Source organism: Dromiciops gliroides, chromosome 3 (genome assembly GCF_019393635.1).
Source record: "Dromiciops gliroides isolate mDroGli1 chromosome 3, mDroGli1.pri, whole genome shotgun sequence".
NCBI classification, from domain to species: Eukaryota; Metazoa; Chordata; class Mammalia; order Microbiotheria; family Microbiotheriidae; genus Dromiciops; species Dromiciops gliroides.
In genome coordinates this window covers 444,253,834-444,272,459 of record NC_057863.1, presented here as the reverse complement: position 1 = coordinate 444,272,459, position 18,626 = coordinate 444,253,834, and the positions used below count along the sequence as shown (strand labels likewise).

At 39.9% G+C, this 18,626-nt stretch overlaps 1 protein-coding gene across 1 annotated transcript in view; it reads left to right on the top strand.

Moving 5' to 3' along the window:
- Positions 1 to 18,626, top strand: part of MYO3B (myosin IIIB) — a 600,588-nt gene that overhangs the window by 160,556 nt on the left and 421,406 nt on the right.

The window sequence follows — 18,626 nt, the reverse complement described above, 5'->3', positions numbered from 1 at the left end:
GAAGATAATCCCACTCTACCCTCTTTGGAAACCTGTTCCAAAATATGATGATCATAAACATTTGCAGGGATAACATGCCCTATGCATAAACAGTACTCTTTAAAAATATTCATATGTAATCAAGTATAAAGAAAAATACAGTAACAGCATCCACTCTGTATAGGAAGTGTACTCAGCAAAGGTACTACGAGAATTGTGAGAAAATAATTATTAATAATGATTTTTTGGGGGGGACCCAGAGATTAGTTTTAGTCTTCTCTCACCCCCACTCCAGAAAGTCCAGGAACTTCAGCTCTTGTCTGGGACAAGCCTAGGGAACAAAAGAAATTGAGATTGATTCTTTTTTCTAGCTCAGTGGACCCATAGGATTCAACCACACCTAGATACTGGACACCTTTGCCCTTCAGCCATGTCATCAGTAGAGTTCATTTTAATTTAGACCACCCTCAAGTCATGTCAACCAATGGAATTGAATGATGCTAACCAATTAGCTTTGATCAATGTATAATGATCTACCTCTATCAAAAGAGGATAGAATCCTTGACCATGGGAGGGTCACTCTCTTGGCTCCCTTGACCTGCTCCCTTGGTTTGGAATGCTTTCTTTTGATTAGCATTCTTCCTTTTAGGGTTATGTAGGTATGAAGGCCCGAGACTATGAAAAGTTAGAAAGACATGTGGTCAATACTTTACCAATATATAATATTTACTAATAATAAATTCTTACTGCCAAAATGGGTACAATAGCAATTAATTTATAAAGTACAGTAGCCACCATAATTTAAAAAATAACACGGAATACTTCCATTGCTGATGAGCCCTGGGCATCAACAGCAGAGCTTGATTTTATTATTGAATTCCTTACTGAAACTATTATTGAAAGGACCGTTCATTAGAAGAAGCTACACTGAATCCCACATTGAGATACTCACCCACTCATCATCATTTCTATCAGCAAAGAACTTCTCCCTGTCCTTGACTTTCTCATCCACATTACCTGGATGAGCAAGCTTGGATAGCCACACCCTATTCTGCATAGGGAGAAAGCAGCAGACATAAAGGGGTCCAGATATCCTTTTGGGAGACTGAGATTTGAACTTCCTATGAATACTCTAGATGTTGTAAGAGTTGCTAGGTATTGACAAAGTTTAGTTAATAATAGCATATGCAAGCACAGCCCTTAGGGAATAATAATCGTTGACCTGGGGAACATTATATTTTGAGAAATGACTTTAAAAAATAGATGCCAGCTGGGCTAAATTCTAAAGGAAGTGAATATCCTGTCATTTAGTGGCTGCATGTGGTTCTGTGTGGGTTGATTCTGTACCATGATTTGACATAAGTCAACTTGTGTGCTTTAAAGGATATGACTATATTTTATTAAAGTTTAGATTCAGAAGAACAGTAAGTACAAATCCTTGCTCATTTTTTTTCATGCCACTTCACCTCAATAGGTGGTACAGTGGATAGAGTGCTGGGCCTGGAATCAGGAAGACTCATCTTCCTGAGTTTCAATCTGGTCTCAGATACTTTCTAGCTATGTGACCTTGGGTAAGTCATTTAACCCTGTTTGCCTCAGTTTCCTCATCTGTAAAATGGGCTGGAGAAGGAAATGGCAAAACACTCCAGTATCTTTGCCAAGAAATCCCATAATGGGGTTGTGAAGAGTCTGACACAAATAAAAACAGCTGAAACAACAACAACAAAGGCAGATGGGGCCACTAGGTTGTGCAGTGGATAGAGCATAAAGCCTGGAGTCAAGAAGACCTGAGTGCAAATCTGACCTCATTCCTAGCTATGTGACCCTGAACAATTCACTTAACCCCATTTACCTCAGTTCCTCATCTGTAAAATAAGCTGGAGAAGGAAATGGCAAAACATTCTAGTATGTTTGCCAAGAAAACCCCAAATGAGGTCATGAAGAATCGGACACTACTGAAAACAACTCAACAACACCAACAGCACTTCAGTTAATTACCTACAATCCTCTTGAGACAAACTTCTCCCCAAAGGACAGTGTTCTTATGCTAACCCCACCCCCATACTCCCATCCCTATGCACCAAGCTTCTCAAGACTCTTTTCCCCTCTAAGTACTCCATGATACAGATACCCCTTATCTTGGGATTCTCATCAAAATGCATTTGTCCTGTGTTCCATTCCATCTGATTCCTATACTCTATTTAGGGTACCTGAGAAACTCTTCTGTGTTTGTATGTTTAATGGGCACTAAGTCAAGTCAACAAACATGTATTAAGTACCTACTCTGTACCACATACTATGTATGCTAAAGCATTGGGGAATCAAAGAAAAACCTTCCCTTCCAATAAGCAGTTTCTGCTCTCAAAGAGTTCAGTCTAATGGGGAAAACATGCAAATTATATACAAATGATACATAGAGAATAAATTGGAGATAATTAACGGAAGGAAGACACTAGCATTATTAATAACTTAGAGTAGAGCTGTCAGACTCATCAACTGGACCTAGTGCAACCTGAACCAGATTAAAATATAATTGGGAGGGGCAGCTAGGTGGTGAAGTGGATAGAGCACTGGCCCTGGAGTTAGGAGGACCTGAGTTCAAATCTGGCCTCAGACACTTAACACTTACTAACTGTGTGACCCTGGGCAAGTCACTTAACCCCAATTGCTTCACAACATATATATATATATATATATATATATATATATATATATGTATATATATATATATATATAATTGGGAAATATTTAATAAAATACCATAAAACAAAGATAATGTTAACTTGGCCTATGTTGCTCTGGCCTTGTTGACCATATCATTTTTATGATATTTACTTTCAGAATTAGAAAAAGTTTTCCCAACTTTTGCCTCTCTAGCAAAATTCTGTGTGTGTGTGTGTGTGTGTGTGTGTGTGTGTGTGTGTGTGTATACACTCACCGTGTGAGCATTATTTCCATGAATCTCTTCTGTCTTATTGTCCCTCCTGTTCACCCACTGGAGGCAACACGACTTTGTGGTAGGATCATTTGAATGGAAGTAAGGAGAATTGAGTTCTTGTCCTATCATTGTGTAGCTTCAGGTAGATCACTTAACCTCACTTGACCACCATTTTCTCATCTACAAAATGAGGGGGTTGGACTGGATTATCTCCAAGATCCCTTCCAGCACTATGAGACTGTGGGTCTGTGGGCATTTTGTAGGCATTCTCATCTGTGTTCCATAATTTTCACTCTGATTCAGAGCCAGCTACCACTGATTGGTACCATTTGTACATATGCCCAGGGCAACAGGTTCTCAGAGGTAGCAAAATTAGTACTGAGAGTGTAGGCTCTTAGTTCCCTAGTAATGGTGACCTCCCCTACCACTGCTGTATGGAAGGGCTGCCTGCTCATTCTTCAGAGGGCAAAACAATCAGTGCTTGCCCAGAGCAGCAAATTAGCTCGTGGCTGCCTTTAGAGTTAGGTAGCAACAGGATTGCTGGTGAGAGCTATTTATTACATGCAAAAAACAAAAAACAAAAAAAACCCAACCCCCCCTAAAATTCACATCCTTTTAAAGTAATTTATTTTGAACAGAGTATTTATACCTAAAATCAAAAGGACTATTCCAGGGGCCTGGAACCTCACACTACCTGGACATCCAGAGCCTGCCACAATGGCACAACATTTAGCTATTCTCACATTCCCATTATAAACTTGAACCCCATTAGTCTGACATGCAGGCTATTACCAGAACAGCACGTCTGTGCATAGTCCTAACCAGTGCTCTTGCAACGTTTGGCACTCAGATACCTTGTTTTATTAGAGCCTATTTGTGTGTCTAATGAACAAAGTACATTTGGAACACTTTCCTAACAGAACATCTAACTGAAGATCCTCCTTGACATTGAAGACTCTTTGAATGGACATTTGTCATACTGTTTCCTCAACTTGGGGGAAACACCATCACCTCCTGCAGTTCTCATTCAGTTCATCCTTCCAAGCCCTCTCTCTCTCTTTTTTTTTTTGGCAGGCAATGGGGGTTAAGTGACTTGCCCAGGGTCACACAGCTAGTAAATGTCAAGTGTCTGAGGCCAGACTTGAACCCAGGTACTCCTGAATCCAGGGCCAGTGCTTAACCACTGCGCCATCTAGCTGCCCCTCCAAGCCTTCTCTTAAGGGAAGCCCTTCTTGATTAGCAGTACCCCACTGTTATCAATCTACTGTCCTATACATAGGTAGACACACATGCATCCATTTTAATCAGTCACCAAAGTACTTATTAGTTGCCTACAGTGTGCCAGCCAGGCACTGGGTACTAAGCATTGAAAATCCAGGGAAAAAGTGAAAATAGTTTCTTTTTCCTTCGAGGAGCTTACTTTCTGATAGAAACCCATCTCAAACTCCTTGGTAAGTTAAGGGAAGGTCTACCCTAAGCATGTGAAGACTTTCCCCTGATAGAATGGGTAGAGGAGAAGAATTTGTTCCAACAACTGTGAAGGCAGCTGAAGCAGGTCTGTGGAGTACTTAGAGCTTGGTCAGATGTGGAAGTAGCCAGGGTCATCCACTGCATCCTAGGCTATTGGCTGTCATCTTGACTTTTGTCTTGCCATTGGACTTCCATGACTCTGGAAGAGAGAGTGAGACTGACAGTTTTGTGTAACTGCTTAAATCCAATTCATGCTCAAGTCAAGAAATCACCCTCATGATGTCATTGGTCCTCTTCAAAAACAAAGGACAAGCAACAACAACTCTGTGTGTGTGTGTGTGTGTGTGTGTGTGTGTGTGTGTATAATTTGACCACCCCATTTCTCATATTCATCCCCTTTTCTATACTCGCACAGCCACCACCCTAGTTCAGACCCTCATCACTCATCACATGAACAATCACAATAGCTTCCTCAATGTACTCCAGTACCGAATGTATGTATACATACATATTTATGTATACACACATATGTGTATATGTGTATACACACATATATACACCACTCTATATAAACACCATACATGTGTATATATACATACACACACACACACATATATGGTACTGGAATACATTGAGTAGGGGTGTGATGTAGTCAGACTTGCATGTTAGGCAGGATGCACTAGAGAAGGGACAGATTTGAGATAGGGAGAACAATATTGTGATTGTTCATGTGAGGGGTGATCAAGGTCTGAACTAGGGTGGTGACTGTGTAATGTAAGGGCCAAAAATTCTAGCTATGATGTCTAAAATCTAATGAGTGGTGGCCTTGAATTAGAAGCTTTAGCAAGCATTTAGACTTTTAAGTATTTATTAAAGTATATTAGGGGTTAGTAAAGAGAAACACGTGGATAAAGTATGAGATTTGCCCACTCTCCCTATCCTGCTTGTCTCTGCTGCCAAGCCCCTGTCCAGCAACGAAAAGACTTCACTCCTCCCAGAAGCCTCCTTTGAAACAGGAAATGGCCATCTACACACACATAGCTCCAAGCTAATTGGTTGGTAGCTCTGATGGACAGGACCCACGAGGTGGCAAATATCACTTCCTGACGCTGAGAAACCCCAGAAAAGGTTACTTCCGGATGCTAAAGTCACATGCTTTCTTTTCATGGCCAGAGCTCACAATGTCCCTCCTAGCAGGGGGTGTCATTCCAATTCTCACAGTGAGTATAGAAAAGGGGATGAATATAAGAAATGGGGTAGAGTCAAAAACATTACAAGATGTAGCAAATGATATGTGGAGGAAGAGTGAGAAACCAAGGATGATCTCAAGGCTGTGAAACTGGGAGACTTGGAATGATGATGGTAACCTAGATAGAAATAGGGAAGTTCAGAAAGGAGGTGAGTGGAGGGTGGGGATAATGACTTCAGGCTCAGACAGTGTTGAGTTTGAGATGCCTATGGAACATCTAGTTTGAAATTTCCAATAAGTTATAAAAGAGTTGCCAACCTGCATTATGGTGAAGAGAGTCATTCTGGGAGTTCCTCACACAATGAAATCCCAGGTCTAGGGAAAACCAAAGACACATTGTTACTGCAAAGGACTACAAAAGGTTAATCTATAATTATGCAAAGCAATGGAATCCATGTTGTGTGGATCTATTCTAAATTTCCCATTCCTGCCATTTATCAAGTCATGTGCAGGTTTCCATTTTCTCCATTAGCTCATCGTTCACACATTTCCGACATATTGCCTTTCACCAGTGAAAGCTTTTAGTACAATGCCTGGCATATAGTAGGTACTTAATAAATGTTTAATTCTAAAATTATTCTACTAGAAAATCAATAATGTATTTTCAAGGCTTGTAAGGCCACAGAACCATAGGTTTGGAGCTGGAAGGGGCCTTGGAACTCAACAAATCCACCCCCTTATTTGATAAGAACACTTCAGCCCATAGAGGTGATATGACTAGTTAAGATTCATGAAGACAGTATCAGAGATGGGATTTGAACCCAGACCGTCTCCACTTCTGGTATTCTTTCCATACTATGCTGCTCAGTTCTATTCCACTGCCCGTGTCTGCATGACTATCTAGGTTAGTTGACTTGGTTTTAGTTTAATTAAAAAAGGATGCTAGGTGCTCTTTATGTGGTGGCAAAGAATTGGAAGTTGAGGGGGTGCCCATCAATTGGGGAATGGCTGGACAAGTTGTGGTATATGAATACAATGGAATACTATTGTGCTATAAGAAACGATGAGCAGGAGGAGTTCAGAGAAACCTGGAAGGTCTTGCGTGGGCTGATGATGAGTGAGATGAGCAGAACTAGAAGAACATTGTACACAGTAACATCAACATTGAGTGTTGATCTACTGTGATGGACTATATTCTTCTCACCAATGCAATGGCACAGAAGAGTTCCAGAGAACTCATGATGGAAGAGGATCTCCAAATCCAGGAAAAAAAAAAAAAAAGAACTGTGGAGTATAGATGCTGAATGAACCATACTATTTCTTTTGTTTTTGATGCTGTTGTTTTTTTTTTCTATTTTGAGGTTTTCCATCATTGCTCTGATTTTTTTTTCTCTTATAACATGACTAATGCAGAAATAGGATTAATGTTATTATGTGTGTAACAGTAACATCTGCAGAGGAGATAGAAATGGGGAGGAGGTGGCTTTCTCTTTCATTAAGTTTCCCCAACATGCTGTGCTATTTAGGTCCTGGGGTACCTTTTTGGTGTAACAGAGTAATAACCTAGGCATAGTAGCACATTTGGAAAGAGCATAGGATTTGGAATGAGAGGTCCTTAGTTTGCATCCTTGATCTGCCTCTTAAACCGTAAAATGAGGAGTTAGACTCCATGACTTCTAAAGTCTCTTCTGGCTCTAAAATCTCTGAACTCTTGAGCATTCAGGAGATATTGAAGTATGTGAAGAAAGCTACTTACCCCTCTGCTGAACACCCCCAGTCTGCCGTTGTGGCTGAGCTGTTATTTCTTCTGTATCCTACATCTGTCCCTCTTTATTATCTCCTGTCTCTTTTCTCCACTGTTACTTGCTGCCACATTTCTGTGGTTTTCTCATCCTCTGATGTGCAGGTCTCCTCCCTCTACTTTTCCCTTTTCTTTCTCATTTCTTGCCCCCTTTCCTAAAATTCTTGGCTTTGATGTTGTTGGGATTTTATTTTTATAGCCTTCCCTTGCCAATGAGATCATACATTTTTCTACTTTAATCTACCAATCATGTAACAACTTCAATCTTTGTGTCTTCTGCTCTTTTAGGAGCTGCTTGTGCTTACAGCTTTGGGGGATACTTTGGGATTTATGACTATTCCAGATGGTTGATGATATCAGTTGTCTCTGTACCAGATAAGTGGCATATCACTGAATAAAAGAATTTTGGATTATCTACTCATATCAGCATTCCACTGTTCTCCTCCAATTAGCAGATGTACCAAAGCATTGACATTTATGTACATATATAAACATATTTATAAACAAATTTAACAAAAAATTGATATATACATCTATACAAATATATAGATTGTTGATTATGTTTGTGTGTATATCTATCAACTAAGAACTGAGAACAAACATTTAAAAAGAGGAAATAAATCCCTTCTGGCTTTAAATCTTGTGGCTCTAAATTTCATACACACTATATATAGTCCCATATGTGTGTGTGTGTGTGTGTGTGTGTGTGCACACACACATACATAAAATGTATGAATTGGGGGCAGCTAGGTGGCGCAGTGGATAGAGCACCGGCCCTGGATTCAGGAGGACCTGAGTTCAAATCCAGCCTCAGACATTTAATACTTACTAGCTTCATGACCTTGGGCAAGTCACTTAAGCCCAATTGCCTCACCAAAAAAAAAAGTATGAATTGTATTTATGCACATATGTCCATTTATTTCATTACATTTTTTGTAAAGGGATATATATACACACATATCTATAGAATATATCTACATAATCATAGATTTATAGTTGGAAGGGACTTATTTGTTTTAAAACCTACCACCTTTCAATTTATACTTATATATGTATGCATGCATGTATACAACTATTTGTTAAGCTGTGCTAATGGAGAGGAATAGCAGAATGCTGATATGAATGGAAAATCCAAAATCCTTTTATTCAGTAATGCCTTACTTATCTGGTGCTCAGATATCATGTATATGTGTACATACACACACACATACATATATATATATGTTTATAGGTATGCAGAATAGAATGATAGAATGAAGATTTTTTTTTCTTTTATCTGCCCATGAGGAAATGGCCAAAATATAGAAATGTGGTTCCTAGACTAGTAAGTTTCCTTAACTTTGTTTCAACTCCTCAATCTGGAACCATAAAATTTATTTTCCCAGTGCCTTTTCTGTCAAGGGTAAGGTTTGAAGTGTATATGTCATTACCTAAAGCATAGATTTGTTATGCTGAAAGATAATTTAGACATACTTTAGTCTAACCCCTTCATTTAACAGACAAGGAAACTGAGGCCCAGGTAAGTTGAATGATTTGCCTACAGTTTCCCAGCTCCTAATGAGGGAGAACCAGCATTCGAAACCATGTCCTTTGACCCCAAATCCATTGCTCTTTCCTCCCACCAATGCATTTTACTTCAGAGGTTGGATGTTTCTTTTTGAAAGGGTCACTGACTGCATTTTTTGTTACCTGCTAATCCTGCCCTTCCTCTCCCAGCACAAGCATGCTGTTTTCACCCAGAAAAGTCTGTATTCCTTCCTTGCAATTTCTCTGAGCCCTGAGCTTAGAGAAGTACATCTTCTAGGATGCCTTCACTGGGGATCTTAATGTTCTCAGAGGAGAAAAGACCATATGCTGATGACAGGGCACAGAAGCACATGAAGCTTTAACTAGAATAAAAATGTTCCCTCTAGTCCGAATATTCATTGAGTCATTTTGACTCTGCAGGCTATTTGGCAAGAGGTCATTGACTTTGCATTAGTGCTCTCAGCAAGGCTCAGTATTCTTTAATGGGTGTTTCTAATGAGTTTATAATATGAATTCTTTGTTTATAAAACTCTGTTATGGAACATTCCACAAATACTGAAGTGCCTTTTATGTTTAGAGCCCTGGGTTGGAGTGGGCAGGATGGTTAAATCACATGAGATTCAATTGACTAAGGAGCTAACAATCTAATGAGGGGCATAAGGTATATCCAAATAATGGTTAACATACATCGGAATGTGATAACCGTATAAGAGAAGCATGCATGGTGTAGTGGACAAAGATCTCAGAGCAGAGTCAGGAAGATTGGGGTTCAGACCCTGCTTCTGCCACATATTGGCTACATGACCTGGGCAAGTGACAGAATCTCTCAATGCCCTTAGAGATGACTCTCCAACCATGCAGAAAAAGTGTCTCTCCACACTTGTACAAGTTTCTTCTTTCATGAATTTCCAGTGCCAATGAAATCACAGGTTAAGTCTCCATCCCTATAAGAGAAGCAATAACAATAATACATTTATATAGATCCTTAAACTTTACAAGTGTTTTATTCACAATTACCCTACCAGGTGTTGTTCAGTTGTTTCAGTTGTACCTTAGTCTTCATGACCCTGTTTGGGGTTTTCTTGGAAAAGATACTGGAGTGGTCTATCATTTCTTTCTGTATCTCATTTTGCCCTTGAGGAAACTGAGGCAAACAGGGTTTGATGATTTGTCCAGGGTCCCACAGCTAGGAAGTATCTGAGGTTTGATTTGAACTTGGATCTTTCTGACTCCAGGCAAAGCAATAAGTAGGACAAATCTAGAACTTTGACCCTTAGAATTGATAGCTGGGTGGAGGGTTCTCTTCTTTACTTTGATCATTTTTCTGGCTTGTCATGTCTGTACCTTGGGTCCCTCACCAGTCTGTACCACATGCCGTGACTTCTTCCTTTCCCTTTTCCAGTTCTGGGCTGCCACTCCCGAAGTCCTATTGTCATAACACCCTCTTTCTAGGCCCACCTTCCCAGTGCCCCTCACCTGCTTTATTCCCCCAAGGGGTGTGGAGTAGAGACAGACAGCTATGCTACAGGAGGAAAAGCCATACTCTCTGGGATGGGCCATTCATTCTCCTGGCAAGACTATACCTGTGATGGTCTCTCTTCTGAGCTAATTCCTAGTTTATACCTCTCGAGTTGATAGAGCACGTATTATTATCCTTATTTTAAAGTTGGGAAGACCAAGACTAAGAAAAGTAAAATAATTGCCTCATTATCAATCAATTAATAAACATTTGTTAAGAATCTTTTATGTGCTAGGCATTGTGCTAAGTCCTGAGGACACAAAAAGAAAGAGAAGGCAGTCCCTGACCTAACAGAGCTTATGAGCTTATGATTTCATGGGGGAGACAATATGCAAACAAATATGTAAAAAGCAAGTTATAGTTAGAGGATAAATAGTAAACAACAGAGGGAAGACACTGGAATTGAGAGGGGTTGGGAAGACTTTCTGTAGAAGGTGGGGTTTTAGTTGAAGTGAGGGAGGTCAGAAGTCAGAGCACAGGAGGGTGGGCATCCCAGTCATGGGGGACAGTGAGAGAATGCCCAGAACCAAGAGATATGGAGTGTCATGTTTGTGGAATATGTAGGAGGCCATGGTCTTTGGATTGAAAAGTATGTATTGAAGAGGAAGGTGGAATAAGATTGGAATGGTGGGAAGGGGCTAGGTTATGAAGAGTTTTGAATGACAAAGCATTTTGTATTTGACCCTGGAGGTGATATAGAATCACTGGAGTTTACTGAATGGGGAGGGGTGGGTGGGTAGAATGACCAGCCTTTGCTTTAAGAAAATCACTTTAGTGGCTGAAAGGAGGTTGGACTGGAATGAGGAGAGACTAAATAGTCCAGGTATGAGGTAATAAAGGCCTGGACCAGAGTGCTGGAAATGTCAGAGGAGAAAAGGGGGCATATTTGAGAGATTTTGCAAACATGAAATGGAAAGGCCTTAGGAGGTGAGAAATAATGAGGAGTCCAGGATAGGTTGTGAGCCTGAGGGACTGGGATGATATTGTTGCCCTCTACAGAAATGGGGAAGATAGGAGCAGGTGATTGTTTGGTAGAAAGATAATAAGTTCAGTTTTGGACATATTTAGTTTAAAATATCTACTAGACATCCAATTTGAGATGTATGATAGGTAGATTTGAGAATTGCCAGCGTAGAAATAGTAATTAAATCCATGGAAATGGATGTGATCACTCAGAGAAATAGTGTAGATGGAGAGGAGATGAAAGTCTGGGACAGTACCCTGAGGGACATCACCGATGGTTAAATGGCATGATCTGGAAGAGGATACAGCAAAGAAGACTGAGGAATAATGAGGTAGAAGAACCTGGAGAGAGTGGTGTTCCCCAGTCCTAGAAAGAGGAACAACAATAACAATAATAATACCTCACATTGATATCATGCTATTATGTGCCAGGCAAAAGAGTATCAAGAAGACAGAGTGATTAATAGTGTCAAAATCTGCAGAGAGGTCAAAGAGAATGAGAATTTGGCAACCATAAGCAACTTTGGAGAAAGCAGATTGGATGGCATGATAATGTCAAAAACTGAATTGTAGGGTTCAAGAAAAGAGTGAGAGGAGAGAAAGTGGAGGCACCATTGTAGTTTCTTTTTTGAGAAGTTCAGCTTTAAGGGTCAGAAGAGATATAGGAGAATAGCTAGCAGGGATGGAAGAATCACGGGAGGGTTTTTTGCAACTGGGGGAGACATGGGCATGTTTGTAGACAATAGGGAATGAACTACTGGACAAAGAGATCAAAAATAAGTGACAGGGGTTGACAGAGGGGTCAAACTATTATACAACTAATGTCAGAGCCAAGACTTGAACCAAGACTTTCTGCTGACGTATGCTTTTTGTCTCTATAATATGCCACAAAGAAAAGGTTATGAAATCAGATGAGGGAAAATCACTATCATATACAGAGTTGGGGGTTGAATGAAGCAAAACTTCATTTATTTAAAGTTTTGAGTTCCAAATTTTATCCCTCTCTTATTCCCTCCCTCCCTACCCTCCCCCCTCCCCAAGGCTGCAAGCAATCAGTATAGGTTATATATGTTCAATTATGTAAAAAAATACCATATTAGTAATTTTAAATAAAAAGACTCAAAAAAAAAAAGAGCACAAAATAGCATGCTTCAGTCTGTGTTCAATCAATATCAATTCTTTCTCTGAAGGTGGATAGTGTACTTCATCGTTAGTCCTTTGGGATTGTCTTGGATCATTGAATAGCTGAGAGTAGTTGTCATTCGCAATTGTTCATAGAGCAATAATGCTGTCTCTGTGCACAATGTTCTCCTGGTTCTGCTGACTTCACTATAGATCAGTTCATAGGAGTCTTTCCAGGTTTTCCTGAAATCATCCTGCTTATCATTTCTTATAGCACAATAATATTCCATTACAATCATACACCACAGCTTCTTCAATCATTCCCCAATTGATGGACATTCCATTGATTTCCAATACTTATTCTCCACAAAGAGTTGCTATAAATATTTTTTGTACATTTTTTTACCTTTTCTGTTTTTCATAGTAACTATTGTTAGCTGTTTCCCACCATCCTATTCCCTTCCCCATGATATTTACTCTATTTTCTATCATTTTTCACCCTATCCTTCCTCAAAAGGGATTTGCTTCTGACTGCCCCCTTCCCCCATCTGCCCTCTCTTCTTTTACCCCTCCCATCTTATGCCCTTCCCTTCTTACTTTCCTGCAGCATTAGATAGATTACTACACCCAACTCAGTATGTATGCTACTCCTTCCTAGAGCCAATTCTGATGAGTATAAGGCTCATTCACCTGCCCAGTTTAGATAGATTACTCCACCCAATTGGGTGTGTATGTTAATCCCTCCTTAAGAAAACTCTGATGAGATTAAGGTTTTTGAGCCTATTCTGATGAGTGTAAGGTTCATTTACTGCCCTGGACCTCCCCTATCTCTCCCCCCACTCCATAAGCCCTTTCTTGTTTCTTTCATGTGGAATTTCACCCCATTCTACCTCTCCCCTTCCCACTCCCCCAGTGTATTCCTCTCACCCCTCAATTTTACCCTAAAGATATCATCATAGGGCAGCTAGGTGACACAGTGGACAAAGCACCCACCCTGGAACCAGGAGTACCTGAGCCCAAATCCAGCCTCAGACACAAGACACTCACCCACTGTGTGACCCCAGGCATGACACCCAACTCCAAATACTCTACAAAAAAAGATAAAAAAATAAATACAGATATCCCTTCATAATCAATTCCCACCTGTGCCCTCTATCTAAATTTATTTCTGTCATCTGCCCTAATACTGAGAAAGTTCTTATGAGTTAGACATATCATCTTCCCATGTAGGAATGTAAACAGTTTAACCTTTTAATATCCCTCTTAATTTCTTTTTCTTGTTTACCTTTTTATGCTTCTCTAGTGTCTTTTATCTGAAAGTCAAATTTTCTATTCAGTTCAGGTCTTTTCATCATGAATACCTGAAAGTCCTCTTTTTCATTGAAGTCCCATTTTTCCCCCTGAAAGATTATACAAAGTTTTGCTGGATAGGTGATACTTGGTTGTAATCCAAGTTCCTTTGTCCTCTGGAATATCATATTCCATGCCCTCTCGTCCTTTAATGTAGAAGCTGCTAGATCTTGTTCTATCCTGACTGTGGTTCCACAGTACTTGTATTGTTTATTTTTGACAGCTTGAAATATTTTCTCCTTGACCTGAGAGCTCTGGAATTTGGCTATAATATTTGTGGGAATTTCCTTTTGGGATCTCTTTCAGGAGGTGATTAAGTGGATTCTTTCAATTTCTATTTAACCTTATGCTTCCAGAATAGGGCAATTTTCCCTGACAATTTCCTGGAAGATGATGTCCAAGTTCTTTCCTTGATCATGGTTTTCAGGTAGTCTAATAATTTTCAAATTATCTCTCCTGGATCTATTTTCCAGGTCATCTGTTTTTCCAAGGAGATATTCCACATTGCCCTCTATTTTTTTTTTATTCATTTGGATTTGCTTTATTGTGTCTTGGTTTCTCATAAAGTTGCTAGCCTCCATTTGTTCAATCCTAATTCTTAGGCAATTATTTTCTTTGGAGAGTGTTCATATCTCCTTTTCCATTTGGCTTTACAAGCTGCTAACTTTTTTCTCATGACTTTCCTGCATCATTCTCATTTCTCTTTCCATTTTTGCCTTTACCTCTCTTACTTTGTCTTCAAAGTCCTTTTTGAGTGCCTCTATGGCCTGAGATAAATTTATATTTTTCTTGTAGGCTTTGGATATATGAGCCCTGATGTTGCTTTCCTCTTCTGAGGGTATACCTTATTCTTCCTTGTCACTAAAGAAACTTTCTATGGTTCTCAACTTTCTCTGCTTGCTCATCTTGCCTGTCTTTTACTTGACTTTTAACTCCCTCTTACAGTGGGGTCCTGCTTCCCAGCTACATTGTCCCAAGGTTTAGAGGGTCCCAGGTATTTCAGTTTTAAGGAAGGGCAGGTTCTTCACTCACCTGGTCTGTTCCCTGGTCCATAGATAACCCCAGCCCAACTTCCTAATTACTCAGACAGCAAAACAGCTGTGGTTGTTAGCTCTTTCAAGCCGGCACTGCTCCCCGACCTGGGTCACCGCCACTCAAGCCTCCTTCTTGGTTCCCAGCAGGGATGAAACATCCAAGTTCTGCCTCAGCACTAGCAGAGACCCCTATAATCTCCCCCTTGCCAAGGGCTTAGCCCTCTCACCAGACCCTGAGCTTAGTTCCAGATGACACTGGTGCTGAAGTTGATTCAGAGACTATGGGGATCTCTCTTCCTGGATCAGCCTGCCTGGTATGGATCTGTGTCAGTGTGACTGTGGGGTTGGACTCCACTCCTGCCCTCGCACAGCAGCCCCCTCCTACTGACCTTCTAAGCTGTCTTTGTCTGGAAAATTATCTCAGCCTGTTCTTTTGTGGGTTTTGCTGCTCCAGAAATTGTCCTATGGCATTATTTGGAGGTTTTTTTGGAGGGATCATGGCTTGAGTTCCAAGAGCTTACTGTCTTTCCTCCACCATCTTGGCTTTGCCCAAAAATCCCCCTCAAGGAAAACTTCGTGAAGGATGTAGCATTTAAGTTGGTTCAGATTATGACTGGTGAAGAAGGGATTAGAGAGGGGGAAAACCAGGTGTGTGAACAAAATCAGAGAAAAGTAGAACACATGTTTAGGTCATGGATGGTGGTTTAGTTTATCTTGAAGGTAATGGCAAGCCATTCCAATATCTTTGCCAAGAAAACCCCAAATAGGGTCACAAAGAGTAGGACATTACTGAAAAAATGATTTTACTACAAAAAGGTTACATGAAAAGATGTAGCATGAGATAAGGCCAAAAATGTAGGTTATAATCAAATTGTGAATCCCATAAAGTTGCCCCATTTTGTAGTGTGGTCTAGGTGAAAAAGAACCAACCCCTACGTCCAAACTGTAGGCAGAAATGGAGGGATGAACATTGAATACAATTCAATCATCTTTATGTCACTGAATAAACACTCACTTGTATTGCCTGCTCACTGTTTATAAATATTCTCTAAATGAGGTCTGACCATTTGGATTCAGCAGGCTCCCTCCCTAACTCCTTCTCCCCACCAGACACAATTTTAGGGATCCTAGGCATGTACAACCATTAAGAGCAACATATGTGATGTTGTTAATTGCAGAGCTAGGCACTGACTTCACCATCACACTGAGCAGACAGACCATCATCTCACTCCTAGACATGGTCCCCTCTGAGGAGATTTACAAACTGTTGCCAACATGGATAGCAAGGGCAAAAATGTGCTGCCACTGAGTTACATGGAAATGTTTTTACGTGAATGACCATGTATAACCTTTGTTGAATTGATTGCCTTCTTAATGGGGGGGGGGAGGAGGAGGGAGGGAGAAAGTTTGGAACTCAAAATTTGAAAAGAGAATATTTAAATTGTTTTTTACATGTAATTGGAGAAAAATAATACATTGAATTTAAAAAAGGGGGGGCAGCTAGGTGGGACAGTATATGGCCCTGGATTTAAGAGGACCTGAGTTCAAATCTGGCCTCAGACACTTGACATTTACTAGCTGTGTGACCCTGGGCAAGTCACTTAACCCTCATTGCCCAGCCCCCCAAAATTACAGTAAAAAAAAAAAAAAGGAAAAAAAAAAGATGTGCTGCCACCTTTAGTGTCTCATCCACAGATTGAGAGAGAACTGGCAATTGAGGGCAAGCCCAAATCAAAGACCAAATATTCTACAAGTCTCTTTTTCTTTGTAATGTTGCCTATTTTCCCTCTATGCTTTTTTTTTAAATTACCTTTATGGAGATTCAGTTTCTGGACCCCAGGTGTGGTGGCTTGGTCCCTAGGGTACAAGGTCACCCAATGGGGTTTGAGAAGCTTCACTTAAGTATATTCTGAACATACCCCACTTTACAAGTGAAGCTGTCAAAGGCAGCTAGGTGGTGCAGTAGATAAAGCACTGGTCCTGGATTCAGGAGGACCTGAGTTCAAATCTGACCTCAGACACTTGACACTTACTAGCTACATGATCCTGGACAAGTCACTTAACCCTCATTGCCCCACAAAAAACAAAACAACAATGACATGCATTTTAGGACACAATGTGGGAATTTGTTTTGCTTGACTATGTATATATATTTTTCTTTCTTTTTTTCTCCCCCAGTGGAGGAGGTGGAAAGGCAGGGACAATTAAGGTTAAGGTAGAATAAAAAGGTTATTGAGACGTACCCCCCTTTTTTTAAATGGAGAAAAAAGAACAGAAGGAAGGGGAGTCAAGCAGGATGGTTTTGAAAGCTATGCTGATCTTATTATATACTTGAAAAGAAAAGGAAGTTGTATAGTATATAGTTGAGATCTATATCATGCCCAGTCCTCTTTTTCTTTCCTATGATGTATTTGCAAATATCTATTCCATTTAATATTTAAATTCAACATAAAATAATTTAAAACCAGGTGGAGCTACAGGGAAAGGATTTAGATAGGTGCTTTAGAGTCCTGGACTTGGAATCAGAAAGACCCAAGTTTGAATCCTTTCTCACTTATAACAACAATAACAACGAAAATAAAAACCATAACAATAGCTAACATTTACATAGTACTTACTAGGTGACACTGTACTAAGAACTTTTTTTGTTGTTTTTAATTTTTGCAGGGCAATGAGGGCTAAGTGACTTGCCCAGGGTCACACAGCTAGTTAAGTGTCAAGTGTCTGAGGCTGGATTTGAACTCAGGTCCTCCTGAATCCACAGCCAGTGCTTTATCCACTTCACCACCTAGCTGCCCCCTGTACTAAGCACTTTGTAAAGGTCATTTCATTTGATCCTCACAACAATCCCAAGAGCTAAGTGCTACTGTTATTCTCATTTTACAGATGAGAAAACTGAGGAAAATAGATGTTTATGGGATTTGCAATTTGTGTGACTCACCCAGCATCACACAGATAGTAAGTGTCTAAGGATGGATTTGAACTCAGATCTTCCTGACTCCAGGCCCAGCACTCTATCCACCATCCCACCTACATGCCCTAAAACGTTAAATGATTTGCCCAGGGTCACAGAGCTAGTATTTATTAGAGTCAGGACTTGAAACCAAGTCTCCCTGACTTAAAGGTTGGCCCCCTATCTATTGTGCCATGCTACCTTTCATTAATTTGTCATTATTCTGATTACTTGTATGTAACTCATCATGAAGCACAGCAAATGCCTTGCATAGAACAAGAACTCAAAAATATTTGTTGAATGAATGAGTGAATGAGTGTATGAATGAATGAAGAATTATTACACCTTTCAGAGATTGCTAGGTTTTCTACCTAGGAAAAATTATGCTGATTGTGTTTAGTGATATTAACAAATATATTAATAAGGAAAAATTATTAATACATTTATCCCACCACAGTGCAGGATTTAGAGGTACAGCACTTCCAAAATCTAGAAAATTTGAGTAAAATTTTTTGATTCTCCCTTCATAACAGAGAAGTCTGATTTTTAAATTTTTTATGGGGTATTTACAGTACCTTATTGTAAAATTTGTGTTAAGTATTTGCTCATAAGCTCTGTCTCATATACTGGCCTTTGTGTGTTGTTTATGGCTTCTGCAAAACTCCCATTTAATTTCTCATGCCAACTTGTGACATATCAAAACCATGATGGGAAAGTCACAATGTGAAAAGGATAACTGTATTTTCCCCTTTTAACAGAACTAATTTCTTGTTTTTTAAAA